This window comes from Papio anubis, chromosome 11 (assembly GCF_008728515.1).
Source record: "Papio anubis isolate 15944 chromosome 11, Panubis1.0, whole genome shotgun sequence".
In the NCBI taxonomy this organism is placed as follows: domain Eukaryota; kingdom Metazoa; phylum Chordata; class Mammalia; order Primates; family Cercopithecidae; genus Papio; species Papio anubis.
This window is the reverse complement of record NC_044986.1, coordinates 58,337,879-58,352,984: the sequence shown is the minus strand read 5'-3', so window position 1 is coordinate 58,352,984 and position 15,106 is coordinate 58,337,879.

Genomic DNA, 15,106 nt, shown 5'->3' with positions numbered 1-15,106 from the left:
TTGGAGTTTGGATTAAACTCCTCTTTCCTTAGCCCTGGGTCTCTGAGTTTTAGTAAGTTTATGTTGGTGACGTCAAATCAATATTATATGTGGTAACTGCCTCCTTTGAAAATTTAGTTTTGTGTTATTGCTTTTATTGTTATTGTTTTAATTCACAGACCTGTTTGTGGTAACTTAAGCATTGAGGATTTCCTTGCATTTTTAATTTTATGTGATTTGGAAAATTGCCATACCACATGTCTCATTGCATGGCCCTCTCAGTTCCTGCAAAGTAATCCATCAAACACAAACCACGGCATTTATTGTTCTAAATAGTCTTCCACTGGGTATTACATTGAACTCCACCAGCTCTGAGAGTGATTTTCATTTCTTTATTTGCTTTTCTTTTTTTTTTAACCAACTTTACCAGTCTGAGTTTTTAAATTCTCCCCTAGAACTGATTACTAAAAAGTTATAATTTATTGTTTTTAAAATGTGATCTTTTCCCATTTAATATGAATGTATATTTCCTTTTTTTTTTCAAGAAGATAATATACCAAAATAATAAATTGCTCTAAATTACTCAGTGATTTCAGTTAGTATGAATCTATGTTTAGCAGGTTGGCATATAACAGTGGTTATCAAAGCGTGGTCCACAAATCTCTGGTGGTAGGGGCAGGTAAAGGGTGTGTCTCTGACACCTTTTGGTGATCTGAGAGGGCAAAACTATTTTTATAAAAACACTAAAAAGATTGGGAGGCTGAGGCGGGTGGATCATGAGGTCAGGAGATCGAGACCATCCTGGCTAACACAGTGAAACCCCGTCTCTACTAAAAAATACAAAAAATTAGCCTGGCGTTGTGGTGGGTGCCTGTAGTCCCAGCTAGTCGGGAGGCTGAGGCAGGAGAACGACGTGAAACCAGCAGGCAGAGCTTGTGGTGAGCCGAGATCACGCCACTGCACTCCAACCTGGGCGACAGAGCGAGACTCAGTCTCAAAAAAAAAGACACTTGCTTTCTTATGTTGACATTTGCACTAATGATAAAAAGGCTATATTGGATAAAACTGCTGGTACCTTAGCAGAAACGCCAAGGCTATATTAGTAGTCATTATATTCTTTACTGCAGTGCATTCAAAGAGAAAGAAAAAGACGGTTTTATTTAATATCCTTGATGAAGCAGTTAAAAATCATTAATTTTATTAAACATTAACCCTTGATTACATGTTTTTAATATTCTGTGTGACGAAAGAGAAAGTATGTGTAAGTATTTCTTCTGCATACCAAAGAACAATTGTTTCAAGGAGAAGCACTTGTGTGGTTGCCTGAGTTGTGAGTGCAACTAACCTCCTTTAAAAAAAAAATAGAACCTTACTTTTACTTGAAGGTGCAACTGAGAGACAACTTATGGCTATTTATACTTGGCTATTTGGCAGACATTTTTTAAAAAATGAATGAAGTCAGCCTGTCATTATAAGACATACAATTGACAGTATTTGTTGCCAATGCTAAAATGTATGCTTTCAAGTGAAAATTAGAACTTTAGAAAACTTGTATCTGTCACCTTGAATGTGACAGCTTCCTAATACTTAAAAACTCTTCTGATAAATTGATAGCGATATTAGAAAATATGATTTTTTATGTTGCATAATAAAATGTATCAACATTTGGAAAATCTCTGTAACTCAGCCAATATTTTCCAAATGGCCAGTGCATGATCATGCCTGAGTAAAAGTGCAAGATAAACCAATGGATACTACTGTAACAGAGTACAAAATGTTAGTTGATATGATCTCAGATTCTACATTACAGCTATTATTTGTCAGACTTTGGTATAGTATCAAAAAAGAATATCTATGATTATATGAAAAGGCTGCTAAAATACTCCTCCCTTTTCCAAATACATATCTGTATAAAACCAGTGTTCTACATATATTCAGCCAAAATAACATATCACAACAGAGTAAATGCAAAAGCAGATATGAGAATACAGCTATTTCTTATCAAGCCACACATTAAAGAAACTTGCAAAAATGTAAAACAGTGCTACTTTTCTCACTAATTTATTTTCATTTTGGAAAATATGTTTATTTTATATATATATATATATATATATATATATTTTTTTTTTTTTTTTTTTTTTTTCTGAGATGGAGTTTCGCTCTGTCGCCCATTATAGAGTCCAATGGCAAGACCTAGGCTCACTGCAACCTCCACCTCCTGGGTTCAAGTGATTCTCTTGCCTCAGCCTCCCAAGTAGCTGAGATTACAGGCATGCACCACCACACCCAGCTAAAATTTGTATTTTTAGTAGAGACGGGGTTTCACCATGTTGGCCAGGCTGGTCTTGAACTCCTAACCTTAGGTGATCCACCCACCTCGGCCTCCCAAAGTGCTGGAATTATAGGCATAAGCCCCCACACCCAGCCAAATATATTTATTTTTAATAAAAATTATATCAGGCCAGGCGCAGTGGCTCACGCCTGTAATCCCAGCATTTGGGAGGCCAAGGTAGGCGGATCACGAGGTCAGGAGATCAAGACCATGTTGGCTAACATGGTGAAACTCCGTCTCTACTAAAAATACAAAAAATTAGCCGGACATGGTGGCGCGTGCTTGTAGTCCCAGCTACTCAGGAGGCTGAGGCAGGAGAATCGCTTGAACCCTGGTGTTGCAGTGAGCTGAGATTGCGCCACTGCACTCCAGACTGGATGACAGAGTGAGACCCCATCTCAAAAAAGAAAAAAAATTGTATCAATATTAACATTATGAGTTTATTATTTTTAATGGATTAAAAATTAAATGGTTTTAAATTTCTCAATTTTAAATTCTAATACGGTAAATGTTGGTAACTATAACCCCACAAGCAAATGCTTTTCAGGGTCCTCAATAATTTTTAAGACTATAAAGGGATTCTGAGAAAAACAAGTGTGAGAACTGTTGGTAGATTCCCAGCTCACATTGATTCCTTTTCTCTGATAACTGCTCCTCCCTCTATCCATGAAGGTTATTGTTTTACCTAGGCTATCATCCTCCTCTCCTCCTTGGATCAGTGTATTGAGGGATAGAGGAGTTAATGGGTAGGGGCATGGGGTGTGGATTTTGACCCCAGCAGGGCCTATCTTACTCTCACCTTACAATTCAAGTAGGGTCAAAAGTGTGTTAGTGTGTATCTAAAGTCTGACCCCATAGTATATGACGTAAATTACTATAAAGGATCCAACCTCCCACGTAGTGGAGAGAACAAGAGGGGAAGCTGGTTTGAAGACTGTGAAGAGAATAAAGCAGATACACAAAGAGGGGGAAAGAAGAGAGACAGAAAGAAAAGCACAAATTTCTAGGGTTTCCCAGATCTCTATTCTTTGGTTCTAGTTTATGCCTGAAGATGGACTTGAGTTATATAAAAGATATATATATCTTTACTATCTTCAAAGAATTAGAACTCTATCAAACATTCTTCCCAGAAAATTATGCTGAACAAAATTTAATCTTTCTGTGACTGTTCAAAGGATTTTAGAATCTTGTAATGCTCCAGTGTCATGTTACTAAATATTATCTTTTCCTTTAGCCAGCTTGAGTGGGTTTCTTTTACTTGCAACCACATTGAATCACTTATAGTTAGGTACCACCTGCCTGCTTGCTGCCATTACTCACACCCGTAATCACAGACCTTTGGGAGACCATGCCAGGAGAATTGTTTAAGTCCAGAATTTTAAGACCAGACTTGACCATATAGCAGAAAAAAAAAAAAAAAAAATAGCCTGGCTTCGTAGTACTCATCTCTACTCTCAGCTACTTGGGAAGCTGAGGTAGGAGGATCCTTTGATCCCGGGCAGTCAAGGCTGCAGTGAGCTATCATCATGCCACTGTGCTTCAGCCTGGGCAACAGAGCTTGACTCTGTCTCTAAAAAAAATAAAAATAAACTAAAATATGGTAAAGGTAGAACATACATGATCTGTTCTCAACCTTTGTAAGGTTTATGATGTGCCATACATTTTAGAGTCTTATCAGCTAGAAATACGAAACCAAGGTTTTATGGAAATGCAAAGATACTATTTCTATATTGAAGTTAAAAAAGAATTACCATAGGCTACACATGGATTAATTACTATCTTCAAAGAATTAGAACTCTATCAAACATTCTTCCCAGAAAATTATGCTGAACAAAATTTAATCTTTCTGTGACTGTTCAAAGGATTTTAGAATCTTGTAATGCTCCAGGGACATTACCATTTCATAAATTGTACAAAAAATTCTCATTATTTCAGCTTTCTGGTAGTTTGGATTCAGAATAAGTGAGAATTTACCGTAATATTTTGAATTATTAAGTTCTGGGGAGCTCAAAGTACTACTTCAAATATACATGCATTATATCACATCTTTTTGAACAGAATAATGAAATTTACAAATGGAAACAGCTAGTAGTGGGTGGGTTCAGGATACAAAGTCATGTTTCTCGATATTCTAATGAATAATTCCTACATTTGGCTATTTTGAACTGATCTCTCTTTTCCATTTCAAAATATAGTCTCTTTTAAGCTAAAGACCAAATAGGGCTAAGGCCAGCAACAAATAATTCAAGCTATAATTTTATTGTATTATGAAGTATGTATTGATTTTATTATAGGTTTCAGCTCATAAATTTTCAGGTGAACCTAGATCCTCAATTTTTTTTCACAAAAGAGAAAAACTCAAACATAATGGTAAAAGAAAATCAGATGCATTTACATATGCTTCTGGCTTTCATCAAGCAAAAAAAAATAGTTTAAAATGTATAGAAAAAAAAGAAACTTTTAAATTAAAACCGTTTTTGCTCTAGCAATCAGCCTTGACATCAGCATAGTATATTTTGACTTCCTAATTATGGATTATCCACGACCAAATATAATATGTTTAATGTATAAATGACACTCTTGCCACACAAACTTCCTTGTATCTCTCTCCCTTAAAATGTAATTAGTTTCTTTTTGCTACTAAAAAATTTAATGCTCTCAGAAGCCAAAGCTTATTTCTGTATCTCCTGCTGTTTTGGAGTGTCTGTACCTTTCCTCCTGCCAGTTAGCATGGATAATCAAAAGTGAACTGTAAGGAGAAATCTTCCATTTAGGAAACATCAATTTGTACTAAGTCTAATCTAAAAGATTAATATGGAGCATGTGGTACATTCAATAGGAAAATGGCATTTAAATGTTTAAATATTAATACTAGATAAATACATGCTTGCTGCTATCTTTGATAATTCATAAGTCATACTCTTCCAGAAGGAAGTAAATCAGTTTTTTTATTTTATGCTGCTGCTCAGTAACATTATAAGGCAACATGTAAATCAGGGAACCATTTTCCTAGTCAGAACTGACAAGGGGAAGTGAAAATGTTGGGTCCAATTTCAACCTCATTTCCTTACAGCCTAGATTTGTGTCACATGCTTGATCCTGACTGGTGCTTTCCAAATTAAATGTATATTTCTCAAACCAATATCTTAAGTGGTAATGTTCCAACAGTCCAAATGTCGATTACCAAAACAAACATTTGTTTCTCTAGCAAGTGTTTTCACACAAAAGCATTTGATTCTCGTACTGCAGCAAACAAACATTTGCTTTAGGCGGTTAAGGCAGCCAAAAGTTCTTGCAGAAACATTTCACAGGCTGGCTGGCATCCCTCTTTGGAGCAGGGCTTGCTGATGTCCGAGAATGCATGTGAAGCCAGCTGCTGACCAAGAGAATCCTTTGCAAGACATTGAGGCCATTAAAACGATTTAGCATTTTTCAAAACACATCTTTTGGGAAAATGTGCTTCTGGTTATGATGTTTCCATTAGAAAATGTCTTCATGTCTTCACAATGCCTCATTTGCTAATATAAATTCAACCTTTGATATAATCACATAACTAAAGTCTTATGAAAGTTCACAAAGGCACATAAAAACATTCACACAACCCAGGAATCATGATTTATGCAAGAGCCCATGAGAGTTCATTACATAAATAGTCCTATTACTACATTAAAGTCTATTTTCTCTCTTGAACAAGATGTAGATTATCTGTGTAAATATATTTTCTTAAGTGCACATCTACTTTACTGTCAAGATACAGCTTCCACATAAAAATCCTCTTGTTTTTCATATTATTTAAATGCTTTTGGAATGAATCAATATTTCTGAGGAAGTAATTTACTTAAATACATGTTCTTTAAAGCATGGGGAAATTGATTCTTAACTTCTGTTCCAAAGACACGGTTTCCTAGCAACTGGGTCAAGATTGATTCTTTGGCTAGTTCTAAACTGAGAATAGTCACTACCCCACTAAAGGCAAAGAAGAGTTCTTAGTTAAATGAATGAAAACACACACACACACACGTGCACCACACACACAAAATGTCATTTAAAGCATATTTGATAGAACGCATGGCAATTTGGACCTCTAGCTGATCAACTTCCAATAAGAGTTTGCTGAATACCTTCCATGAGTTTGATTCTATTTTGGCATTGATGGGACTGGGGAACCACGATACAGAGAGCAGGTAAACAGCTGTAATCATCCTAGTAACAATGCATTTAGCAGGTATTATGGGCTAGTGTCTACAGGTGAAATAACTTTAACCATCAGTAGAATAAGGCAGATCAGGCCTGGCATGGTGGCTCACGCCTGTAATCCCAGCATTTTGGGAGGCCGTGGCGGGCGGATCACAAGGTCAGGAGATAGAGACCATCCTGGCTAACACGGTGAAACCCCGTCTCTACTAAAAATACAAAAAATTAGCCAGGCGTGGTGGCGGGCGCCTGTAGTCCCAGCTACTCCAGAGGTTGAGGCTGGAGAATGGCATGAATCCGGGAAGTGGAGGAGGTCACGCCACTGCACTCCGGCCTGGGTGACAGAGCGAGACTCCGTCTCAAAAAAAAAAAAAAAAAAAAGAAAGAAAGAAAAGAAAAGAAAAAGGCAGATCAAGGGACAACCAAGGTCTGTCTGATGTTAAAACCCTGGAAACAATACTGTCTTTACTTGGAAAGCCCAGAGTATTTCTTGTCTTCAAGAAACTTTCAGTCTAATTGTAAAAAAAAACATACCCCAAAGAATTAGGGAACAACCTGAGAGAGTAGATGTGTAAATGTTAATAATATTAAAGTAACAAAATATTGAGTTTATTGAGTCCTTACTTAATATCAGGGACTGTGCTAAGGACCCGGCGTCCTGGTGGAGATGGAGTTTGGGCTGGGCCTTGAAGGAGGTAGGGAGAGGTGAAAAGCAAGGAGGGAGGGTCCTTCCAGAAGATGAAACAGCATGAGCAAAGGCCTGGGGGTGGGAGGTGTGCTGTTTGGGACCTGACAGGCTTGGGGTGACAGGTTGGTGTGGGGAAGTTGCACTGAACAGGTAGGTGGGCCTATATTATGGAGGACTCTGAATACCAGACTGACATGCAGAACTGACCCAGCGGGGAAATGTGTACTTGTTCTAGGTTCTTGAATATTGGGGACACGATAACTCCCCCTGTAATTTCTAGGACAAATGGAATATGCATTTTCTGTTAGAATAGCTACTGCCAGAGTTCTCTCTAAAAAGGTTTAATGTTTATGCTACCATCCATATGCCAATAATATCTTAAGAGTTTTCTCACTTGACATTTTTTCAAACATTTTAATATTTGCTAATTTCTTCTTTAAATGTGATATTCCCTATTTTTTGAAGTGTTATAGATACATAGTTGTACATATTTGTGGGGTACATGTTATGTTTTGATATAGGCATACAGTGTGTAATGATGGAAAAATCAGGTAATTAGGGTATCCATCACCTTAGGCATGTATCATTTCTTTGTGTTAGGAACCTTCCAGTTCCGCTGTTTTACTTATTTTAAAATATACAATAAATTATTCTTAACTATAGTCACCCTATTGTGCTATTGAATACTATATCTTATTCATTCTATCTAACTGTATTTTTTTTTTTTTTTTTGAGATGGAGTCTCACTCTGTCGCCCAGGCTGGGTTTACACCCATTAACCATCCCTTCTTTATCCCCACTAAGCCCCACCCTTCCTAGTCTTTAGCAACCATCTTTATACTCTTATCTCCATGAGTTTAAATTTTTTAGCCGCTGTTTTTTAATTTGTACACCTTTGGCTTTGAGTGTGATTGTGCAGTGATTTATTTGTTCATTTCCATTTGCATTTATTTTTCTGTGAATTGCATATTTGTATCTCTTATTCTAATTGGTAGTTTGGCATTTTTGTTAATTTACAGAAATTTCAAAAATATATTATGAGGGCTGGGCATGGTGGCTCACGCCTGTAATCCCAGCCCTTTGGGAGGCCAAGGTGGGTGGATCATTTGAGGTCAGGAGTTCAAGACTAGCCTGACCAACACGGTGAAACCCCATCTCTATTAAAAATACAAAAATTGCTGGGTTTGGTAGTGCATGCCTGTAATCCCAGCTACTTGGGAGGCTGCGGCAGGGGAATCACTTGAACCCGGGAGATGGAGGTTGCAGTGAGCCAAGATCATGCTACTGCGCTCAAGCATGGGCGAAAGAGTAAGACCCTATCTCAAAAATAAAAAATATATATGTTATATATACATGTATATATATGTATATATTATATATACATATATATTAGATATATATCAGGTTTGGTCTTTTTATCATATATTTGCAATATTTTTTCAGAGTATTATTTGTCTTACGGCTTAGATTAAAGTGTTTTTTCAATTTTTTATATTTATGTAGAAAAAGATACTAATCCTTTTTAAATAAAAATTCCAGGCATCATCTGCCTAGAAGGAAATGCCAAAATTATAAAAATATTCCAATATTTTCTCCTAGTACTTAAGATTTTTGATACATTTACATTTATATACATTTGATCCATCTGGAATATAATTCAGTTTAGGTGTAAAGTAGAAATTTATTTTCATTTTTGCTACTGATTTGAAATGCCTAATTATCATATGCTAATTTTCTACATATGGGTCTACTTTTGGTCTCTCTCCTATTTCCTTACTGTATGATGAAAAGGCATAACACTGGTTTAATTACTATTGTTTTGTTTTTAAAAATCCTAGCATAGCACAGCACAGTTGTTATTAAGACCTTAGATACTACATAGTGGATAAGAGCATTGGACTCTGGGGCCAGGGGACACTTTACCACTTACTTGAACTGAGACACTTTGCTTAGTCATTCTGTACCTCAGTTGTCCCATCTTTGAGATGGGGATAATAATAATGTGATTGTGAGGATTTAACGAATTTTTGTATGTAAAGTGCTTAAAACAGTGCCCACCACATAGCAAGCATTTATAAATTTATTGGCTATTATTTGTCATAATTTTTCCCCAGATTTTCTTGCTTTTCTAACTCATCTTCTGAATAATTCTTAGAATCAGTCCCTAAGAGGGCTTATTCAAGGGATTCCACAAACATAGTTCCCTTCCTATGAAGAATCCTGATGCCAGCTGTTAAGAGAATTCTTTCTTTTAACCTGGCACAAAGTAAGCGTTCAATAAATGGCAGTCATTATTTTGGTTACAATTATTGTTTTGGAAGGCACGGCAATATGCAAAGTGAATACATTCTCCTCTGATGTCTCATTCTCCTCCACCCCTAATAGAGCCTACAGGAGAGGGGAAAGAGAGAAAGCCGGGGATAGTGGCAGGAGGGCATGGGGGAGGGTGCAGAAGGAGCAGCTTCTCTTAAATTCTTTTGGGGGAATTTGTGTCTTTCTCTTGACCCTCAGAGCATTCTCCTGTGGCCCTTGCCTTCAAATAACTTCGGTGAGGATTAGAAAAATCTTCCCCATTTCTGTATTTCAGCCATGATTCTTAGATGATTGAAATAATTAATGCTCCCAAGAGCTGCACTAAAGTGTTAACATGTGCTTTAGCACAGAGGTATTCAGTAGTTTAGCTAAAGCCCTCAGGGGGCCAGCAGGCAACACAAATCAGTGGTCATAGAACTTTTTGTTCATGAACCTCCTAAAAATGTTTTGCAAAACTATGTACCCCTTATCAGATTTTTAAGTTCACATCTAAATTTTTTGATAATAAGTTTAATAGTTATTTTTAAGATGGTAATTAGAGGTGTATGGTAAATGGCAACATTTTAAAATACAAGTTTAGACCAGGCACTGTGGCTCATGCCTGTAATCCTAGCACTTTGGGAGGCCGAGGTGGGCGAATCACCTGAGGTCAGGAGTTCGAAACCAGCCTGGCCAACGTGGTGAAACCCTGTCTCTACTATAAATACAAAAATTAGCTGGGCATAATGGCAGGGGCCTGTAATCCCAGCTACTCGGGAGTCTGAGGCAGAAGAATCACTTGAACCCAGGAGGCGGAGGTGCGGTTGCAGTGAGCTGAGATCATGCCATTGTACTCCAGCCTGGGCGACAAGAGTGAAACTCTGTCTCAAAAAACTAAATACATAAAAAAATAAAAACATAAAAGTTTACATCCCTCTAGTAAAATGTAAATGCCATAGCAATTTGATACCATCAACTGTAAATAAAAAATACAAGTTCTTTTTGACATATAGAAATTTTACTTCTTTTTTCTCCTTGAACTTGTATTTTAATTTCTATTACCCCATAAAATTTCATTCTAATATAGTATGTTTGTTTTCAAGTGTTTTATGCATCACCCTATCAGGCTTCTTGATAATATAAATAAAAATACAAACTGAAATTTTATTTCCTGCTACCATAAGGCCATAGGTGTTCATGAAATTTATCTTCTGGAAAAACTGATCAAAACAATATAAATATACTTTAAACATTTTTATGAATGATTATTAAACATGAAATTAAAAATTTATTAAAAGTGCATAGCTATATAAGATGCATGGGGTTTTATTTGTTCCAATTAGTTCATGTATGCATGGATGGCTATTATTTAATGCTAGAATGAGATAGGGTTCAGCATCAACTCTGTTCCTATTTTCGGCATTTATAGCTATAAAGTCTGAGAAACCTGGTTTTTAAAAATAAGTAAATGTGAATAGGAATTGTTTTGTTACTTCCATATGAATATTTTGAATTACCTCATTGTCACGGAGAAAGTTCTAACACCCTGAGGCAATGCGCCACAGTCAGATTTGAGATGGGCAAAAGGTGTGCATTTCCTTTGCAGGGCAGGTTAGAATCTCAGAAAGCAGAACATGGGGCAAGATGTTTATTAGGGATCAGTACCTGTGAAAGGAAGTAGGCCTGGGCACAGACGAAATCTGCGAAGCCTTGGCCAACCTGGCTGGGAGCTCTGCAGTGAGTGCCGCCCATTAAAGTAGTCTTGGAGACAGGTCTTTATACCCCTAGAGGCTTGGTCATCAGGTGTGGGACCATCCCAGGAAGGTGTGATCCCTGCAGCTGAGGCCAACCCTGAAAGAGCTGGGTCTGTCTGTTGGGGGGCTGTCTGCTGGCCTCACTCTCCACAGATGGACAGTGGATTGAATTCCTAGGGCCTCCACAACCAATTACCACAAACTTGTAACTAAGAGTAACAAAAATTTATTCTCTCACAATTCTGGACACCAGAAGTCCAAAATCAAGGTGTGTATAGGGCTGGTTCCTCCTGGAGGCTCTGAGGGAGAAGCATCCCATGCCTTTCTCAGCTTCTGTGGCCCCTGGCCATCCTTGGCTTTCCTTGGCATGCACAAGCGTTCCTCCAGTCTCTGCCTCTGTCTGTACATGACCTTCCCCTCTGTGTCTCCCTGTCTGCTTTCTCCTTTTCAGTCTTTTATAAGAATCCTTATCATTGGATTTAGGGCCCACCCTAATCCAGGACAATCTCATCTCAAGATCTTTACCTTAATTACATCTGCAAAGACCCTTACTCCATGTAAGGTAACATCCTGAGGTTTCAGGTAGGCGTATCTTTTGGGGGGTCACCATTAGCCCCACCACAGGCAGCAAGTCCTTTGCTGAAGGCATAGCTGGGCAGCCTATCTTCATATCTACATTTTACCAAGTAGGAAAAGAGTGATTGGAAAGGGGAGCTGAGAGAAAAACAGGACAAATGTGAGGCTCAGAAGGCAAGCAGGTTGCCAAGCAGATCAGCTTTAGAAATGAGAACATATGGAAGACAAGCGTCTGGAAATTGATACTCCTTGGAAAGCCTTTTTGTACCCTAGGGTGACAAGTAACCCAGTTTGAGGATTTAGTTCAAGCTGATGATTTCCTTGCAGGAATACAGATCTTAGGTTGCTAGATCTCTAATTATTGAAGAGAATTAGAAATTCATACTTTAAGTAATATCTCCTTGTTTTCAAATATTAGCTAGTTCAAAACAAACAATGTAGGCACAAGGGGAAAAAAGTCTGTGGGCTGAATATGGCCTCTGAGGTAACCTGCACTTTACAATGTTTCTAAAACTATTCCTACCACAGCAAGTAGAAGAAAGGCATCTACCTTTGATGACCACAAATTTACCATCTCATTTAGAGGGCTGTATCAGTCAGGGTTCTCTAGAGAAACAGAACCAACAGGATATATATTTATATAAAGAGATTTATTTTAAGGAATTGGCTCACACAACTGTGGGGGCTGGCAGGTCCAAAATCCGTAGGGCAGGCTGGCAAGTCGGAAACTCTGGCAGGAGTTAATGCTGCAGTCTCAAGGCAGAAATTTTTCCTCTGCAAACCTCAGTTCGTGTTCTTAGGAACTTCCAACTGATTGGACGAGGCCTGGCCACATTTTTGAGGGTAATCTCCTTTACTTGAAGCCAACTGATGATAGACGTCAACCACATCTGTGAAATAGCCTTCCTGGCAACACTTAAATTAGTGTCTAATCACGTAACTGAGTACCACAGCATAGTCAGGTTGACACATACAAGTGACCATCCCAAGAGCCATTACTCACCATGCTGACATGTTAGCTGCCTCAATCGCACTCATTGGTGCAGAGGAGGAAAGTAAGGCCCAGGAAGGGGAAGTGACCTGTCCAAGGCCACATAGCTGGCCAGGAGAATGAAAATGCAAAGCCATGCTCTGACCTCTCAGGCCAGTACCATTTCCACTATCCTACTCTCATGCAGCTCAATGTCTCAAGACCAAATCACAGCATTTTAGAGAACAAAAGCCCCTCAGAGGTCATATGGACCAAACCCTGCATTTTATCATAAGGTTTAGAGACATTAAGCCGTGAGAATTTTGATTCCCAGGGAAGAGCGTTTTCCACCCACTGCATTGCCTTTCACAGAAGATGGAGATGATTGCACTCAAAATCAACTAATCTTGGTTAATTTTTTTCTTTCAGAACATCTCTCTGAAGAAGATGTTCTGAAAACATCTCGCTGATAAGAAACTTGCTACTTTCAGGTAGCATTCTGAGGTTTCTGGTGAATGTATCTTTTTGGGGTCATCATTTACCCCACTACAGGCAGCAAGTACTTTGTTGAGGGATGGCTGGGCAGCCAATCTTCATATCTGCTGCATTTTATAAAGTGGGAAAAACAGTGATTGTAAAGGGGCGCTGAAAAACAAAAAAAGACAAATGCAAGGCTCAGAAGGCATGTGTGATGGTCAACAAAACAAAACAAAACAAAAAGGGCACTAGTCTTATTAATCGAAAGTTCAAATTGTTGGGTGCCAATCAATGTTTTTTTTGTAAAAATTTTGTGGACATTCACTGATTATATTTCTAGAGCAGCAAAACTAAGAATTAAGCAGTTCCTTGATGGATTCGCTTTTGAACTCTCAGTTACACTTGTGGTAGGAGTGGCTCCATTTTAGTAGCTCACAACAAAGTGAACTCCAACTTTAATCAGTTATATATTACATTACATCCATTCCTCTGACTTATTCAATCATAAGTCACATTTCCAAATCATTTTCTTCCATCATATGCCCCAAACTCAGCTCATCTCAGTCGTAGACCAGAAGGCATGAGCCTTATCATTAGATTTTTCTGAGTGTGCCTGTAACTAAGCCTAACGTGCATGTTGACAATCCCAGCATGGTCAGAGACACTAAAGGGCAAATTAGGGTGATGAAGGGTGGTCAGCATGAAGCTGTCTAAGAGGTGAGGGCCAGAGATGTTTCTGTTTTCTAACGTCTAGATGTGAGAGGCCAGGGGTTTCTCAGTGTGTCTCTGGGAGCTGTACTGGTGAGCAAGTCCTTCCTCTTCCTAACTGCTCTTCTGTGACAAAGCTCTGACTTTTATTTCCAACAGGGTCTTGGTATTTCTCAGACATTTTGTGTATTATTTGAGGGAGATTTAAAAGCAGAGGAGTTTTTTGTTTGTTGAAAAGAACGGAAAAAAAAATTGATTTATAGGGCTTAGCTGAAGGAAATGAAAATCCCTAAAACTACATAATCTCTTTTCTCTCTGTCCCTTCTCCATCTCTAATTATTTTTTTAAAAATTTAATGGAGGTAGAAGAATGAATAAAATTTAATAGTAGCATGGAGTTTACTGTTTGTCTAGGAGGGGAGGGGAGAATCAAGTCTCTGGATACCACATGTCCTCCAAAATAGCAGTGAAAAAAAATAATTAGCAAATTCTATTTATTTTCACAGCCAAAGTCACGATTCACTTCCCACAGAATCAAAACCTAGAATCCTGATATCAAATTTAATAATACGAAATTCTTTATTTTCCAAGATAAATAGGTTTGGGAAATGGCCAGTGGAATTTTCCACTTCAATTAGCCACAGTGGGAGTTTACATTATTACACAATTGCAAAGAAGTTTAGTAATGAGCATCACAATGGAAAATTAATAAAAGCTCAGTGTAGCCCGGCCCATTCAAGTAATTGTCAATTAAGGCTACAATCAATACCGAGCTAATAGCTCATGAACAAGGATAGTTGGGTACTTACTTCATTAACGTTGCAAATCGATGTCAACCATTTGGGAATAAGTGCAGAGAAATGAGCTCATATATTGGAGGTAATCATAGTTGGGGAACTTGCTGGATAAAAGGAGACTAAGGATTCAGTCTGCAAATAGACGAATGTCAGGGAGCAGCAGCCCGATCTGGTTAATTAGTGTTCTGATTAGCAGAAGGCAAAACTTTTGTTTCAACCCTTGATGCTGAAATCCTTTGGAAATACCTTCGTTTCTTTTTCTATACTTGGGATACTGGCAATTTGCATTTATTTCCCCTTCCTGTTTGCCTTAAGCCACTTATAGTTCTTCCTCTAGCAT